At 38.8% G+C, this 19,361-nt stretch overlaps 2 pseudogenes; both read left to right on the top strand.

The window, feature by feature from the left end:
• The window catches only part of LOC107154868, a 38,971-nt pseudogene extending 32,802 nt beyond the window's left edge, over positions 1–6,169 (top strand).
• A 7,818-nt stretch (positions 6,170–13,987) lies between these two features.
• The window catches only part of LOC107154869, a 30,449-nt pseudogene continuing 25,075 nt past the window's right edge, over positions 13,988–19,361 (top strand).

The following is a 19,361-nucleotide window of genomic DNA, read 5'->3' on the forward strand; positions in this document are numbered from 1 at the left end:
AGGGGAGGGGAGGGGAGATAGTAGAGGATGGGAAAGGCAGCAGAATACAACAGACACTAGTATGGCAACATGTAAATCAATGGATGTGTAACTGATATGATTCTGCAATCTCTATACGGGGTAAAAATGGGAGTTCATAACCCACTTGAATCAAAGTGTGAAATATGATATGTCAAGAACTGTAATGTTTTGAACAACCAACAATAAAAAATTAAAAAAATAAAATATAACCTCCAAAAGATTAGTGAATTCAGACACTTGTTCATAGAATTCATATTTTGGCACCATCTGTTAAATCTACTCCCAGAAACCAACAATGGAAAATGAAAGATTTTACGGTATTACGTGTGACTTGTAGCTTCCAATTCTATTTCCTGACACTTCTTGTTGTTTATTCTCCCATAGGATTTGTGCGTCTGATTGGAAGACATAGACTTTGCTCTTGGCAAGTGGAAGTGAATTCTGGAGGAGAGTGGATTCCAGTATCTGATAGGAATTTCACATTATCCACAGCCCAGGTCATCTGTGCAGAGCTGGGGTGTGGCAAGGCTGCATCTGTCCTAGGGAACCTGCCCTTCAGAAAGGGTGGCGAACAGGTCTGGGCTGAAGAGTTCCAGTGTAAGGGACAAGAACCTGGGCTCTGGTTCTGCCCCAGAGTGCCCTGTCCTGGAGGTAATTGCCACCACAGGGGGGCTGTGCAAGTTGTCTGCTCAGGTGAGACTCACAGCAGGACTTTAACTTCCCTACGCACTCTGTGGGGGTAAGAAAAATGTAGGATGTTGCTAATCCTGTCTTCTACCAGGACATACAGATGTTCGGCTTGTGAAAAATGGCAGCTCTCAGTGTGAGGGTCAACTGGAGATGAAGACCTCTGGAGGCTGGAGAACTCTCTGTGCCTCCCACTGGAATATGGCCAATGCCAATGTAGTTTGCCTTCAGCTGGGCTGTGGTGTCACCATCTCCACCCCAAGGGGGCATACTTTGTGGAAGGAGGAGATGAGATCTGGAGAGACCGATTCCACTGCTCAGGGTCTGAGTCCTTCTTGTGGAATTGTCCTGTGAATTCCCTGGGTGTTCCTGCCTGTGCCCATGGAAACACAGCCTCTGTGGTCTGCTCAGGTAAGTTGTCTGCTCAGGTGAGACTCTCAGCAGGAACTTAACCTCCCTACACACTGTGTGGGCAAGAAAATGTGGGATGTTGCTAAAACCCTGTCTTCTATCAGCATATACAAATGTTCAGCTCCTGAAAAATGGTCAGGAATGATTGGTACTTGAATGACATGTCTCTAAGAGCAGACAGTGTGGAGAACTGACTTCAAAAGTGAGGCATTGTGTGGTGAAATATGGTTCTTCTCAATGATCATCCATCTTTCAGTCCCTGTCAAGGGGTATTATGAGGAATAGTTTTAAGTAAGCATTATTATTTTTTTTATAATTCATAGAGAACACTGTATAATAATGAATAATAGCTCGGTCCAGTTTCTCACCCTGGACAATCAGAGATCATCAGCTGCTCCCAGAAGTCACCTGCAGATACCTGAGTCACTGTGTCCCCATCCCCTCCAAAGAAGACCACTCTAAATTCTATTGTGAAAGAAATTTTTGTCAGGATTTGAGCTTTATGTAAAGTTATAGCATGTTCTCTCTTTATGTCTACTTTGACTCAACATAATATTTAGAATTTACCTATCTTTTTATTTTTAGCCTAATCTCATTTATTTTTATTGCTGTAGGTTTTTCAGCCAAATAACACAGGATCATGTATTGATCCATTCAAATTATATGGAGATTTGAGTAGTTCACAATTTTTGAGTACCCAAATAATGATCCTACAATTTACCATGCCAATAACTTTTGGTGCAAATATGGATATATTTGTGTATGATTTTTAATCCAGGCCTTCTCCTATTATGGTATTCTTTCTGGAATCAGATTCTTGTTCTTAATGAAGCATAGCATATAATATTCCCTGTACACTTAGTGTTCTAATGCCCTTTTAAATAGAACTTTAGTACCATAAGATCATAAAAATATTCTCCAAGAGTATCACATAGAAGTTTAGTTACAGTTCTTTTACATATAATTGCACAACCTTTCTGGGGTTGGTATTGTACTTAGGGAGTGTGGTGTAAAAAAATCTTTCACATTATTGGTTATACATCCATTTGGCTCATAATCATTACTGAAAAGCCTTCCCCCACTGTTGTGTCACCTTTGAAATACACAGTGTGCATATATTTCTGACTTATGCTCTATGCTCTGTTCTGTTCCATTCTGTCATTTTCTATGCTTGTAGCCATGCACACCTCCTTAATTATAACTTTATAGCATGTGTGACTAAATTTTTTAAAGACTACTTTAAAGCAACTGCTCTAATTGTGTTATTTTTTCTGCCCAGTGTATTGTTCATAATTGGTCTTATGAATTTCACATAAATTTTACAACTTGATATATTTAATTCAATAATTCAGTTGATATAGTTAATTCAATAATCACATAATGATATTTATATTGAGTTTGATTTTATTGTAACCATCAATATGGAGCTAACTGTCTTACAAGGTATATCTCTAATTTCTCTCAGAGATTATACATAACTCTTAATAGGCATACTCTTGGGGTTTTAGGTTTATGATGCTATTTTATGTGTTGTTTTTTAGTGAAATGTTCTAGATATTAATGTTTTAGTAAGCTTTTTTGTACTGTGACAGAAAGGCCTGACAAGAAGGAGAAAAAGTTTATTTTGAAGCCAAACATTTCAGAGGTCTCAGTCCATAGATCAACTACTCCATTTTGGGGGTCGGATGTAAGGTGGAATATCATGGTAGAAGAGTGGAGCAGGGTAAAGGAGGTCAGCAGAAGGCCACCAAGAAGAAAAAATAAAATGAACTCTTCTCAACAAGGACAAAATATAAACCCTAAAGACATGCTCCAAGGGACCCATCTCAACCAGATACCCATTACCTGTCTACACTCACCACTCAGTTAATATCAGAGTATTAATGTGCTAATTAGCTAAGGGTCTCATAACCCAATCATTTCACTTTTAAACTTTCTTTCACTGTCTCACACATGAGCTTTTGGGAGACACCCACTATCTAAACCATAACAACTAGGTTTCATCTTCACATTTTTTGTGGCTTTGTTTTTCTTTTTTCTCTTTCACTCATTTACTTAATGGATTATTTGAGAATTCTGACTAAACTTCAAAGATAGTATAAAATTCCCAGATAACCCTAATGCAAATTCCCCAATGCTATATTTTTCTATATTATCCCTCATTCTGCAACATTTATCCTTGAATATATAAAATATATAAAATATTTCTGAGTGAATAGTTAAGAGTAGATGGATAAGATGGTATGTCCCTTTACTCTTAAAATATTTTCAAGAATTGTTTTACATAACCACAGTGTCATTGCCAAATTCCATAAATTAACCTGTTGGCTTCCACATATGATGGAGAACATGTTGTACTTTTCTTTCTGTGTCTGGTTAGTTAACGTAACATAATGTCCTACAATTCCATCCATTTGATGCAAATGGCAGGATTCCCTGCTTCTCTATGCCTATATTTATACCACATTTTCTTTATGAATTTCTCTTGCAATGGACATCTGATTCCATATGTAGATTCTGATTTCATACTGTAGCTTCTGATTCCATACTGTAGCTATTTTGTGTAATGCCACAATAAACATGGGGACATAGGATTGCTGTTTCACAGTAAATGTAATTATCCTAGTAGCTACTGCTTATAATACATTCCTCCCCCCCAAAAAATAGCAACACAAATAAAAAATACATTTCATTTTGCCCATTATTTCCAGATTCATAAATCTTGAAGTCTCTCATGAGGTTGCACTTAGATCTCATCTGGAGCTGAGCTCATTGAAGACAACCAAGATGGTAATCAAGGATAGTTCATTCACATGGCCAGAAGCTTGAAGTTCAACTGGGGATGCTGACAGAGCCACCTGTAAATTCTCTCTCCCACGTGATTGTCTCTACAAAGAGTAGATTTCCCATAAAGTATATATCCTAAGCCAAGAGGAGGAGGCATGACTTTCTAAGCTAGGTTCCTAAGTCAAGCTGTGCTGGCTTCACCACATTCTATTGCTTTAGACAACTCACCCCTGCCAGCCCAGATTGGAGGGAAGGAGGAATGGACTGTAGAGGTCAATGGATAGATGTCACGGATTTTGTGGGTATTTTTAAAAATGACAGGTGTGTTAGATAACTCACTTTTTGTATTTTCCACTTTATACTTTTACACTATCTCTTATGGTCTTAATACCTAAAACTTGTAGAGTATATAGGAATGTGAGCTTCTCTCACCATGTCTCTTAGTATCCTATTATATTTCCTATGTTTTTGTCGTTCTGTTTTTCACTTTATATATTCACATGATATTCTCTCACCCACATCCTGCACAGGTGATGGGAATGGGGTTCCCCTCAGTGGAATGAGTTGGATGAGAAACAAAAGCTAGGAAAAATAGAAGGACAAAAAAACCCACAGGACACAGAAAATATTTTCAGAAAGAAGGGGCAGGACGGACTAGACAATCATATGGATCAAGCGTCTGTACTAAAAAGCAAAATGGAGCCTGCACCTGCTTTATTTATATTGGGGGACATCAAAGGCCTTCCATAGAATGTTCTCCATTAAAGGTTAAAAAGGTGGCATATCCAGGTCCCAATGGGTAATGCCCTTCTCTGAAGTGACCATGAGAGATCTTCCTAGCAATGCAAAGATAAAGGTCATGTGTCTTGGGCAATCTATTGCATGGGAGAGCCATGGATAGTTCCCAAGGTTAAACTTGAAATCCCCCTGGCTTCATGCCTAGAGAAGATCCTCATGTGTTTTTCACGGATGGCTCCCTGCATTCTTCCACTTACTGTTTCTACTTTGTGCTAACCTGCAGTGTTGTTAGACTGAACCTCTGGTTTCTTATTTTAGTTACTGACTTTTTATTGGTTCTTTTTCATTACTTCTTTTTATACACAATATTGATTGGATTTTTATCATCATTTCTCTAACACAATGCACATCATGTCACTTAATTTACAAAATTTAATCATGATTATTTCAATTACCTATGAGAATACACTAATACCATTCTATGAATATCTTTTTTAATCTCGTTTGTGCACTTAATATTCTATGTAAACTCTTTTATATATGTGGGGGTTTTTTTGATGGACAGATATTCTATTTGAAAAAAAAAAATTCCATCGTACAAACCTTCAGAAAAGATTTTACTTTTTTCAATGCACTTTATTTAGGGTAGATCCCATTATACAAAGAGAAATGAAATGGTGAGAAACTGGGCACTCATTCCTATTTTTAAAAAAACTCTTTGAATTAACAACTTTTCTGGATTTTTAAGAGGATTCTCCTTTTCAGTCTGACCTAAATTTGACTAGGGTGCTCCCAGGGAAATGTGGCAAACATGCTGTGATTTTCAGTCTCAACTAAATGACTTCAGGGGAAAATAGTTGATTCTAGTTTTTACATTTCTCTGAACTTGACTCCAAAGTCTTCCTTCCCTGGAAGCTATGCAAGCACTCAAACAGCACTGATATATTAACACTTTCCTAAAGTAATTCTTGGGTCTTGGTTTAAAAAAGAAGAGTATGTCAGAAGAAGAAGCAAAACTCTTGAATAGACAGTCAGCTCTGAAAATAGGAAATTACTGATTATACCCTAGAGCTTTCAGATGCCATCACTAGATTATTATTTATCTTAATTCAGTTTCCTGCTCTCTAATCTCTTCTGTAGGATACCAGACCCAGCTGCTTCCCCAGTGCAATAACTCCTGGTCTGACCCAGCAGGCTCTGCAGCCTCAGAGGGCCACACTACCAACTGCTCAGGTGAGCAAGGCCCCCAGAACCAGAGCCTCCCCATTCCCAGTGCAAATGCCCACTGACATGACCCTGTCGCTTCTCAGACAGCAGACAGCTCTGCCTGGTGGATGGGGGCAATCACTGCGCAGGTAGAGTGGAAATCCTGCAGCAGGGCTCCTGGGGCTCCATCTGTGATGACAGCTGGGACCTGAGTGATGCCCATGTGGTGTGCAGACAGCTGGGCTGTGGAGTGGCCCTGGAAGCCACTATCTCTGCTTACTTTGGAAAGGGCCAGGGCCCATCTGGCTGGATGAGCTGAACTGCACAGGAGAGGAGGCCCATGTGTGGCAATGCCCTTCCAAGGGCTGGGGGCAGCACAATTGCAGTCACAAGGAGGATGCTGGAGTCATTTGCTCAGTTTTGTGGTGCACACTGTGATCAGGTGGGGGAGGGCAGGAGAGGGTCTGCAGGATGGTATTTGAGTCCTAGGGCAGGGGTTTAGCAGTTGCTGACAGAGAAGGCGGGGGCTCACAGTTCCTGTCCCTGAAGCAAAGGAGAAGATGAGATATTTCTATTTCCTGCTGAAGCACCTGAGCTTCTGCTCCTTCCTTCTCAGCACTGTCCCCTGACACAGTCATTCTCTGCAATATCCATTTAAAGCAGTCATCATTGTTCTGTGACATGTGGGTAAAACATCCTGACCCACTGAATTAATTTTCTACTTCTGCTGTAACAAGTTACCATAGACTGAGTGACTCAAAACAATCAAATTTATCATCGTACAGTGTGTAGGTGAGAACCTGACCTGGGTCTCCTTGGGATATATATGAGGTTTCAGCAGGCTGCAACAGCTGAAACTATGGGGAGACTAATTTTCTTGCCTTTTTCACCTTCTAGAAGTTGCCTCAATTCCTCGTATGACCCCTTCCTTCTTCAAAACCAAAACATCTTAACCCTCTCACAATTCCACATTCATCTCCCTCTGATGAGGGCCAGAAAGGCTTATCTGTTTTTGAGGATACAGGTGTAAAGATGTCATTAGATTGGTTCATCCTATCTAGGATTATCTAAGATAATCTCACAGTCTCACAGTGAAAACATTCTTTTGTAATTGTGTTTTTTTTTTGTTGTTGTTGTTGTTGTTTTGTTTTGTTTTGGTACTGGGATTAAACTCAGGGGGGCTCAAAAACTGAGCCACAGCCACAGCCCTTTTATTTATATTTTACTTTGGGACAGGGTCACATTAAGTTGCATAGAGCCTCACTGAGTTGCTGAGGCTAGCTTTGAACATGGGATGCTCCTGCTTCAGCTTCCAGGCAACAGGGATTACAGGCATCTCCCACTGTGCCTAGAGAAAGGATCATTGTCTTCATCTTGTCTGAAAAGCCCTTTTGCAATGTGAGGTAAAATATACACAGGCTCTCAGGATCAGGAAGTGACATATCTCCACTATTCTGCCACCCCTCTGTCCATGCTCCTTTTCTAGGATCTGTCATATGATTAGTCAGATAGTAGATGAATATAGATAGATAGCAGATAGTAGATAAGAGTTTACTTTCTGCAGAATCAACACCCACATCAATGTCCCTGCCTATGCGTTTGTTAATATTACATTGTTGTAAAGAGAGTTACAAGTTAGCAAAATGAATTAAAGGGACAAAACATCTAGTCTTTCACCTAGTGGGCACTTTCTCACCAGAGTCAGCAATGAGCACTCACTACCTAGGAATAACAAAAAAAAAAATACTAGTAATAGTTGAATGCTTACCATGCCCTGTTTTCCTCCTCTTGGTTTCAGAGTTCCGGGCCCTCAGGTTGGTAAGTGAGGACCAGGAGTGTGCTGGGTGGCTGGAGGTTTTCTACAACAACACCTGGGGCAGTGTCTGTCACAGCCCCATGGAAGATGTGACCTTGTCCATGATCTGCAGACAGCTTGGCTGTGGGGACACTGGGACTCTGAATTTCTTGGTTCCTTCCAGAGAAGGTTCTAGACCCCGCTGGGTGGATGGAATCTGCTGTCGGGAAACTGATACCTCTCTCTGGCAGTGTCCTTCTGATCCCTAGAAACACCAATCTTGCTCTGCAAATGAAGAAGCTCATATCACATGTACAGGTGACCTACTTGTTGTCTATTTCTATGTGTTTGTCCTAGGCCTGTAAGTTGTTATTAAGAAAGTTTCACATATTCAAGCATAATGGATGAGTTGAAATTAGTCTACTGGATAGAGATTACTTGATCAACATGTTGTAGTCCTGTTTCAAAGGCAGATGTGAGGAAACTATTGATAGTAGCAATTTATGTGAAAAGAACCAGAGACTGAACTGAGAATATGGGAGCATGAAGTTATACTCTGATGAACATTCTTAGCAATTAGCTCATGCAGTCTTAAATTATATTAATAACTTATTATATAAACTGTATTTCCTTAGTAAAAGGGTGAACTGGACCTCAGTTGTGTACATTGTTTGCTCTGTGCTATCACTTTGTTCCCACACTTCCACCCCACCACAGGTAATGTGGCTTAATCATTACTATCATCTGATGATAGGTATCATGGTGATCATTTATCTCAGATAAGGAGTAACATTTCATCTCTCTCACACTTTCAAGTGAATGGGGGGCAATTTGGAAATCAAATATATTGGGCTGTTTACTCTGAAATCCATCTACAACCAGACAGACAACATCTCAGGCCATTTTGTTGATGAAAAGTAATCAAGTGATTTGGAAGTAGAACCTTAATTCCAGGCAGGAGGACAGACACAGAAAGAAAACACTACCACTGTCTTCATAGGTTTTCCACTCCAGCCTGATAAAACAATCATGCAAAAATTTGAGTGTCATGAAGGTACTATGGAAATATGTGATTTGGGGAAAAGAGAAATCATTTTTAGTTTGATAACTAAATGAGTAGAGGTCCAATAAAAGAAGGAAGGAGGAGCATGGTGACCTTAAGGTAGTGATAAAATCTCATCATGAGCAGAGCAAGAAGAGGATGAGGGGAAATATACATGATTACCTGGATGGGTAAGAAGAGCTTAAGTTCTCTCCAAGGCATGGCCCCAATAACAATCCTGTTGAAAAGCTGTTTGTTAGTCTTCTCATCTCAATATTATGGGGAATTTCTGTGAGATGGGGGGTGGGTCTTCCCTTACTTTCTTCTTGGATTTATCTCCTCATAGTCCCAGTGGTCTTTGTTGATACCACTTTCTTGCCTTTATCCATATCCTACTGGAAACTAATGTGGCACTTCATCCCTCTCCCAGTAAACATTCCATAGGTCCTGTTGGAAATTAGAAACTATCATGTTCTAATTTCTTAAAACTTATAATGTCCCTTTAATTTCTTATTCTGATAAAACCCTGGCTGTCCTCTGAAAACAATAATGTCCTCATCATTCGGAGGCTCTATGCTTCCCTTTTTTTCAAGGTCAAATCTTAGAATAAGATTCTATCCCATTTTTAGGATATTTCTGGTGTGCCTTGAAATTTCAATATTTTGTTTCTTTTACTCCATGTCCAGCTGCCCCATGAAAATTGCCCCATGAGACTCCCCCTCAACCCAGAAGGCTGCAGTACCAGGCTCACCAGGCTCCTCTGACTCCTGTTCCTGGTGCTGCCAGTATCCTTGGATACAACTGAGATAACATCCTGGCCTCTGCATTCCTGACTTTCTCCCTTTGAGGTATTGGGCTCCCTCTCACCCCATCTCTGTGTATGGCCACACTATTGACCACTAACTGTCCATCCTGAGATCTTGATTGCATTGCTCCTTCTCTGACTGTTGCCTCTTCTCCTTATGGCACATAGTCTTGATACTCCTTTTCTAGATATTTTATACTCATGCAGATTCCAAATGTTTTCCCTTATCATTTTTCCAGTTTTCCACTCTCCTCTGAGTTGCACATGTTCTTCTTACAACATGATGCCCCATTATAATCACCCCCTTCAAGTACACTCAACTCCCTGCTCTCTTCTTTATCTGTCAATGGCAAGAGTGGTTGTGTAAATACCTAACTCTTCCCTGCCTGCACTAGACTAGGCAAGGACTGTTGGATCATGAACAAGTACTGTATCTTGCTATAATGTGAAATTATCCTGCTAGTCTCCTTGAATTTGTGATCAACCTTTGATGAACCATGCACAATGATCCTCTCTATTCTAGTGTGCTGCTCTCACATGTGCTCTTGCCCTCTCTTTAATATGTTATTTTACAAATTCTCAGATCTCACTCATGCTGATGTTTTAACCCCACCATACACTTAAATGATGATCTTGCCTCAAATCCCTGGAAAATTGAAACCTTCAGCTATCTACCTCATTTTTTTCTCATATGGTTACTCTACCTTATTTGTTGTTCTTATTCTGTCTTATAGGTTTGCTATTTCTCTGTTTACCTTATAAATTTTAGACACATTCTTGGTTGAACCTCAGACTCTCTACTCTTACTTACCTATCCTACTTCCCCAGAGGTGTATTCTAAAGATGTTATATGGAATATTCTGTAGATATCTGCTAAGTCCAATTGATGTATAATGGTAGTGTAACTATGATGTGTACTTGTTGATATTTTCTGTGCATGCCAAATCTATTAGTGAGATGGGATATTAAGATACCCTTAGTATTGTATGGAAGTTTGTTTTCTCATTATAGCTTATGATTGTTTTTTAAATAAATTCTGTGTTCTTTTATTTGGTACATATTTATTTATAATTATTATATCTTCTTGATGGTTTATTTTATTTACTAATATGTAGTGACCTTCTTTGTCTCTTCTGACTGATTTTGGAGTGTGTTTTTCACATATGAATACAGCTACTTCTGTTTACTCTCAGGTTCCATTTGCTTTCAATGTCACTTTTAATAATTTTCTTCTCAGTCTACATATGTCTTTGCCTATGTGGTAGATTTCTTGCAGGCGGCAAGTTGTTGGATCTTGATTTTTAATGCAGTTATTCAGGCTGCATCTTTTAATTTGAAAATCAGACCACTGATTCTCAGAGTTATATTTGAAAGGTTTTTACAAGTGCCTGTCATTTTTTTTTCTGGAGAGTTTGAATAATCTGTGATCATGTCTTTCTCCCTTATTCATCTTGGAGCTTTAATGATTTACTGAATTGATAATGTTTAATTCTTTCCTCTTTCTCACTTGTTTATCTGCTCTTCTAGTGTGATTTATTATTTCTTATGATCTCATGGTTAGATTGTCTTGCTTTCTATTCTGTGTGTAGGATTGCTTCCTTGTCTTCTACGTTGCAGGTTCATGATTCAAAATTCCTTTTACTGATGCTTATCTTCAAAAGACTTATTTTCCTTTGATTCTGAAGGATAACTTTTATGAACATAGTCATGTAGGTGGCAACTATTTCCTCTCATGGTCTCAAGTACATCATTCATGCCCCCTGGCTGCTAGTGTTTCTGCTTATAAATATGTTATGTGAGGGTCTTCTTGGTAAGCACCCTTCTTATAATAATGTGACTTGGGGTGTCAGTGTCCTGAAGAGTTGAGATTAATTCCAAGTGGACATTGTAGCTTGTTTCTTTGTGGCTTCTTTGGTTGGTAATGATGGGTTTTGAAACTCCATGTATAGTTTCAGAGCACAATATTTTTCTCTGTATTTCTCATACAAATGGAGTCTTTCTGGTAGTTCATGCATGTTGTTATATACAGCACAGTGTGAAGGGCATTCTTTCTGTAGTTATTTTTCCAGTATTATTTTTAGTGTTTGGTCTGAGGGTATAGGGCAACAACCTGTGCTGAGGTCCTTCAAATCACTTTTCCCACAACATTTGAATTATTTCCCCCATGTTTTCTTAAGCTGGAGATTGTCCAGAAGCAGGAGTTATGCCTACTTGTGGCTGGCTCATCAGCTGTGGATTTATCTCTTCCCTATTCATTAAGTTGAAATACTCACCAACCCTTATCAGCACTAGGCCATGGCTTCAGTAAGGTGCAACTTCTCTAGATTGGCAAGAGTTATATCTCAGTGGCAAAGCACACACCCAATATGTTTGAGGTTCTCTGTTTGATCACCAACATAACTCAGAAAAAAGAAAATAATAGCAATAACCACAACATAACAATAAACTGACTGGACATGTTGGTACATGCTAATAATCCCAGCCACTCAGGAGGCTGAGGCAGGAGGATTGTGAATTCAAAGCCAGCCTCAGCAATTTAACAAGGCACTAAGCAACTCAGTGAGACCCTGTCTCTAAATAAAATACAAAATAGGGCTGGGAATGTGGCTTAGTGGTTCAGTGTCCCTGAGTTAAATCCCCAGTATCCACCCCCCAAGAATAATTTTAAAAGGGCTGGGAATGTGTCTCAATTGTTAAATTCCCTGAGTTCAATCCCCAGTACCAAATAAAACAAATAAATCAGCTATAGAAATACAGTAATAATCAATTACACTCAATAACAACTAAAACAGCAATAACAATAGATAAAGGGAAGAAGAAATATGAAATGAAAAAGAAAGTCAAAAATTAGTAAAAAGAAAATTAATTTAAAAAATATTGAAGTTGGAAAATAAAAGGGAAGGAAGAAAGGGAATTGAAGAAAGGGAATTTTAGAAAGAGGAAGAAAAATATTTGTAACAAATAAGGGAAAACATTAACCAGGCAGATGGCACTTGCCTGTGATCCTATGGACTCTGAAGGCTGAGACAGCATTTCAAGTACAGTACCAGCATGAGCAACTTAGAGAGAACCTGCCTCAAAAATAAATAAGTAAATAAAATTTTAAGAGACTGGGGATGTAGCTCAGTGGTAAAGTGCCTCTGGGATCAATCACCAGTCAATAAAGAGAAGGGGAGGGGTGAAAAATAAGAAGGGAGAAAAAAATCCATTTGAAGAATTGAAAAACAAATTAATTAAATAATAGTATAAAAATATAATAAAGCATAAAGAAAACTATGTGTCAAAATTTCTTCCCACCAAAGTATTTGCATTGAAGACACCTTTTCCAGGTCATCTAACATTTGAATCCATCAGGAATGTGGGAGTCAATTGCAAAAGAAATCAGCTTCAGTTCCTCTCTCTTTCCACCAAACATGCTGGGATCAGAGGCAATAGATTGGCTATACTGTGCTCCTCATTTCCCGTTAAGGAGGTTAAAGGAATGTTGACAGGACAGGCCATAATATCCCTGCAGGGGCTTTGTCTGGAAACCTGAAAGCATGTCAAATGTCAAGTCAGCTCTTCCTTTGGTGGTTTGCAGACCCAACAGGTAGGCACACATTTGCCCCAGATGCCTCTAGAAGGTGCCAATTGGAATGTGCTAAGGGTCCTAGCCATGGTCAATTCCTGGAAAGCATGTGGAAAATAGTGTAATCCCTGGATAGGCGACATGGGGATGCCATGAATTGCCAGATGGTGTCTCTGAGCTCTCAGACATGGTCCCTATGTGCAACCACATTGCCTGGAATTGCTCTTCTTCACAGAGAGTGGGACCACTTACCAATAAGACCTCCATTCTTCCCGTACAATTTGATGCTCTCAGCATGTTTGTGATAGTCACTCTTCCTACCTGAGACTGTAGAACACTAACTTACACCCAAACACTGTGGCAGGGTGGCCCAGGGACCTAAAATTGTGATTACCCCATATTGTCTAAACCCCAGAGCAGTTACTCCCTAACAATGGCCCCTACTTGATATAGCTCCTGGTTATATCACTCTGAGAGCTTGCTGAGCAATGTGATGAACTTTTTATCTAAAGCTTTCTTGTTGTACAAGAGTATTCTCTCTCCGAACAATTCCCTAAATTTGATCTAAAGCTTGTAAGAACCATGTGTTTCTCCCACAGGTAAGACACCATCTAGGATGTCTACACTCTCCAGTTTACTTTATGCTTGCAGTTTGCCTCCCTCACCCAGGAAGCTGGAGATGAAGTTATAATTTGCTTTATACTTTTCTCTGGGCTGCCTTTCTCATTCTCCCTGTTATTTATAGTTCCTTTATTTCTCTTCTTGAAGTACAAATATCCCTTTGTTTCCTAACATTTTTAACTAACAGAGTCACAACAAAGTTACTTCTTTTCTGCCATTTATCTCCTATTTTTGAATAATAACAATTCGTGAAAGAAGAATTTGGGGAAAAGGGTAACATTTTATGATACCTAGTGAAGTTGAGCAATGTCGATATCTGAAATCATCTTTTTTGACAACTTGCTCAATCTGCCTAAGGTGAGTCAAGTTTTGACATTACATGTCCAATCTGAATTCTGAAGCCTAGAATCATTAGTGAAATATTTGGAGGCAAGCCATGGTCCATTCATTTTTCAGTCTTATGACTATATTATTATAATTTATCCTGGATTCATGGCTGTCACCTGAGGTTCCTAATTATCTCACATTTGATCTCCTTACTATATACCCTGTGCTCTGGTCCTTCCACATCTCCAGCCATTGGCACTCAATTGTGTGCTCTAAAAGAACCAACAAGATGCTGGTCCATTGACTTTTAGAAATCATTCAGAAAAAGACACTTTTGTCTACTCAAGATAGGAAACCTGACATTTCTATAATTGTGTTATCAGATCCTGTGAAGATCTCTGCAAATGGTAGGTTTAACTCTGATAGCAACTACCTCATAATGTCTACTTGAGATATCTAACTAGATTATATTGTGTTTAAACTCATTTCTTGTTTTTTACACAATTAATACTCCTACTCTGTTTGGAATGAAGTGAAATTTAGCTACTAATCTGGTATAAACAATTCCATGTCTTACACAGCAAGTTCTGCAGTCTGAAAGTGGATTCTGCAAACTGATTGGCTAGGAGAGGGAGTACCAGAGGAAAAGAATACCCTTCTCCTTTTCTTTGTAAATAAAACTATTGACATGATTCTTTTCCTCAGAGACTCCACAGGTCCATCTAGTGGATGGAGGCAGTCGCTGTGCAGGCAGAGTGGAGATCCTTCACCAGCATTCCTGGGGCACTGTCTGTGGCTACCACTGGGACCTGAATGATGCCCATGTGGTGTGCAGACAAATGTGCTGTGGAGTGGCCCTCGATGCCATGGACTATGCACAATTTGGGGATGCACAATTTGGGGAGGGGTCAGGGCCCATCTGGCTGAATGACCTGAAGTGCACAGGAGAGGAGGACCAGTATGGAAGTGCCATTCTCTAGGCTGGGGGCAACACAACTGCATACACACTGCAGATGCAGGTGTCATCTGTTCAGGTATGGTCTGCATATTCTCCACTGTCTAAGAGAACGGAAGGCACCAAAAATGTGTATTTGATTCTAGAGAAATAAGAGACAGGTAAGTCATAGAGGACTCAGAGTTCCCCATGGACCCTGGGTGTTCAAAATAGCAGTGGGTAATGGGCTTTAATTATTTCTTGTAAATCTCAAATACTGTCCTTTTCATTCTCTGCAGTCATACTCATAAAGATAGGTTTTTGTCTTTGTAGAATCATTTCACTTAAAATCATCTTAATAATTTTGTTTCTATAATTTACTATTTATATATTTATTTATCAATTACCACACATATCCTCTTTCAAAAGATAGACAAGAGTGGGGCTTACTTTTTTCAGTTGAAATGATTGTTCATATATGTATAGCCAGAGATAATTCTTCCCTGGGATAGTAGGTATAGGGGCATAGGGATGGGATTAAACACATCACAGGGGAATTTAAGGATTACCACAAAATTGCAATTCTCCTTTCCAGATTCGGACATCAGAATTAACAACTCATTGGCAGGAAGGGCCACAGAACTATGGGTAAATGTTCTGAATCACAGGTTTTCCTTCCATCATTACTACAATGGATTCTCTCTACATTTCTTTCTTAAAGCAATATCTGTATAAACTCATATGTGGGAGGGGAATTTAGCCCTGTGCTGGCAGATAAGTGTTGAATGAAACAAAATATTAATGCATATTTATTATGGTAATATGATATATAATTTAGGACTCAGATCAGGATGGTTGTTCAGTGATCTCCCACAAATACATCACAATAATTGTAATTCACACACCAAACTGGCTTCATAAGAGATAATAAAGCAGGTGAGGCCATGCTTTTACAATGATTAAAAAAATAAAGACACATTGAAGGAGGAAGGAAGATAAGACTCGCCCTTTCCCCAACTTCAGGCAGCCCAGGATGAAGAGAAATGCATACTTTTTGGGGAATGTAAAGGGAACTTAGCCCTGACCTTAGACTTGAAACCCAGGACTAGGCCTGCCACAGTGAAACCTGGGTCCCAACAGAGTCCAACAACCCTGTCCCATGCCAGTAACCTGACACTGAGACTCTGGAACTCTGTTGTGTTGGGCAGCAAAGAGACTGTCTCCACCACCACTTCTCCAACCTTTAGCAGAAGAGGGAAAAGCAAGACTCTCTAAGGATCAGGGCACCTTGCTGGCACAGGACTTTGACTTGGAGTTCAGTGCCAGGCCAATAATGATCAGACACAATACTGAGTAGGAATTAGAAGCCTCAGATGTAAAACATATATAAAAGAGCAAGACCTGTGTGCTGCTGGGACAGACTCAAGAAGAGCCTGTGGCACCTGTTGCTAGTTGCAGGAGTCTGGAGCCTTGAATCTATCTCACCAGTAAGTAGGCAGATCTTAGCATTGAGGTTCTTCATCCCTCCCCACTTCAGTTTTGCCTTAGCAGGCTGTGGCCTCAGTGTATGACATAGAATTGCAGTGTTGGTGGCCACAGGACTTTCCACCTCATTCTTCCTCAAACCCTGTTCATACAATATGAAGAGGATTAAGTCTCTGTGTGAAAGTGAAAAGTTAGTTGAGGAGTTGTATTTTATTTAGAAGGCAACAGACTGGTTCTTATCTCTATATATTACAGTACATCTCTCAAAGATGAAAGATAAAGACCCAGGCATCAAGACAAAAAAAAAAAGAAATAACATATAAGAATGTCCCAATTCACCTCATGGCAGAGTTCTCATATAGGTAAACATATAGGTCAGAAGTGAGTGCCATGAGATTTTAATAGAACTAAAGGAAAACCTGCCAATCAAGAGTACTGAATCCAGGAAATCTATGCTTTAGAAATAAAGGAGGTACAAACACATTATCAGACATCCTGCACCCCCACACAAATTACCATCTGATACACTAATCCCAATATTGAGCATATTTCCAAAGAAAGTGAAATCTCTATGTTGAAGAAACATCTGTACTCCCATGTTTATGGCAGTACTATTTATGGTAGCTAAGAAATGGACATAATCTAAACATACATCAGTTTATAAATGGACAAATAAATTAAATGCAATAGGATACTATTTGGCCATAAAATGAATCGAATCCTTTCATTCCACATAACATGCATGGGTCAGGAGATCACTAGGTTAAGTAAAATAAGTCAGTCAAAAAAAGACAAGTATCTTATAATCTAACTGTATGTCAAATATAAAAGAATTGACCTCATAGATGTTGAGAGTAGAATTGTGATTACCATAGACTAGAGAGTGTAGGCAATGGGAATTGAAAGGCAACTGACTGATCAATGAATAATAGGTTTTACTTAAATAGGAGCAAGAAGTTTTGGTGCACCATGGCACAGTAGGATGTCTATAGAAAATAAGAATGAACTACATTTCAAAAAGCTACAAGAAAATGTTTTGGAAGCTTTCACCAAAATGAAATGAAGATTTGAGGAGACAAAAAAATGCAATATATACATACATCAGAACATGAATTTACTCAATTAATATGTACATTATATCAGTAGGTATCAGTTAGTATAAATTTACTTAGATGAAAATGAAGGAAAATATACAGGTGACAGGATATGGGGAAAATTGTATTGCTTATATCTAATGGAAACAATGAAACAAGAAGACTATATTGTCAGATAAATGTGATGAGAATGAGACAGGAAGGCAAATAGAATTTTCTGAAGAAGACAGAAGAAGCTTAAAGTATGTGGGGGATGGCCTTCAAAGTTTGACAAAGAGCACATAAGGATTACCTCTGCAGCATGTAAGACCCTGGTGTAGGGAAGGCAATCTGTGTACATTGTGTGAACTCAGTACACCCCTCCTGCACAAAAGGATGAAAATGATTTGCAAGAGTGACTCAAGCCGAGGTATTGAGAAGGTCAGAATAGAGAAAGAAAAGATCCATTTGATGGTACTTTCATAAGAAACTTGAAACGTTCCCAGGGGAGCAATGTGTCTATGGAGCAAAAGTTCAAATATACATATGGCTGCAATTTTTAATTACTTGAGTGAGAATGATTCATATGAATCAATAGATTTCTGTAGATGCAATTTTTCTTTCTTTTTCCACTCAGTGGCTCACAAACTTCAAATGGCTTAAAACTGGTTTTCTCCCCCACTGGATGTCAAGCTCTGAAAATATAATGACATTGTTTTCTTTAAATATATATACACAGCACCTAGAAACACATCTGGAACATGAAAAATTCTGAAAACATGTTAGTATTCTGAATATCAAAACAAGGAAGCACACTCTAAATATTGTCATTGCACACCTCTCTCCTATATCAGGCCTGAGTGGAAAGTTGAGATTGTGTCTCCTTTGAAAACCTCTCTGCTGCATTTTTATCCTTTCCCGATTGGAGGCATTTCTACCCATACTGGGTAAATTCCATTTTGGTGGCTTATTTTGAAAATAAAAATTATTGAACATGTTATTTTCCAGAGAAAGGATTCCCTTCTTCAGGACATCAACCTACTATTATATTACAATTCTATATCTGTAGTCAGATGCCTACCCAAAGGTCTGAACTCATACTCAAAATCACTTCCTAATCAACTTCATTAGATGTCTAATGGCTTCTTCCAACTTCACTTATTAGTAACAAAATGATCCCTAGAAACAAAACAAAAAGACAAATGCTCAAATCTTCTGATCCTACTTCTTTTGTGGGTGGGGAGGTACTAGGGATTGAAATCAAGTGCACTCAATCACTGAACCACATCCCCAGCCCTTTTTTGTATTTTATTTAGAAGGCAACAGACTGATCAATGAGTTGCTTAGTGCCTTTCCATTGCTGAGGCTGCTTTGAACTCGAGATCCTCTTGCCTCAGCCTCCAGAGCCACTGGGATTACAGGCATATGCCACATCACCCAGCTGATGCTACTTCAAAATTCTCTGTCTTCTTTAATAGGAAGGATGTGTAAAGAAGCCAGATTATCTCAATCACCATAACCTACTTTCCATCTCTGTCTCATACTATTTAGTGGGTTCTTTTCTCATCTCTAAATGGGAAATTAATATAAATTGTAATTTTTGATACATTTTGAATTTTTTCATTCTTTAACAAATGTTAACTTAGTTGGAATTATTACCTGTGAACTGAAAGTTTCTGAGGATAAAATAGTGAAAAGTTAATCCTAGTCTTTTTCTACACTGAGTTGAAATTCAGAGGAGAGATATAAGTTTATTAAAAAAAGGAGTTAGACTGACACACACAGACAGACACAGAGTTAGATATATTGTAATATATATATATATATATATATATATATATATATATATATATATATATAT

This window comes from Marmota marmota, unplaced genomic scaffold (assembly GCF_001458135.2).
Source record: "Marmota marmota marmota unplaced genomic scaffold, marMar, whole genome shotgun sequence".
Classification (NCBI taxonomy): domain Eukaryota; kingdom Metazoa; phylum Chordata; class Mammalia; order Rodentia; family Sciuridae; genus Marmota; species Marmota marmota.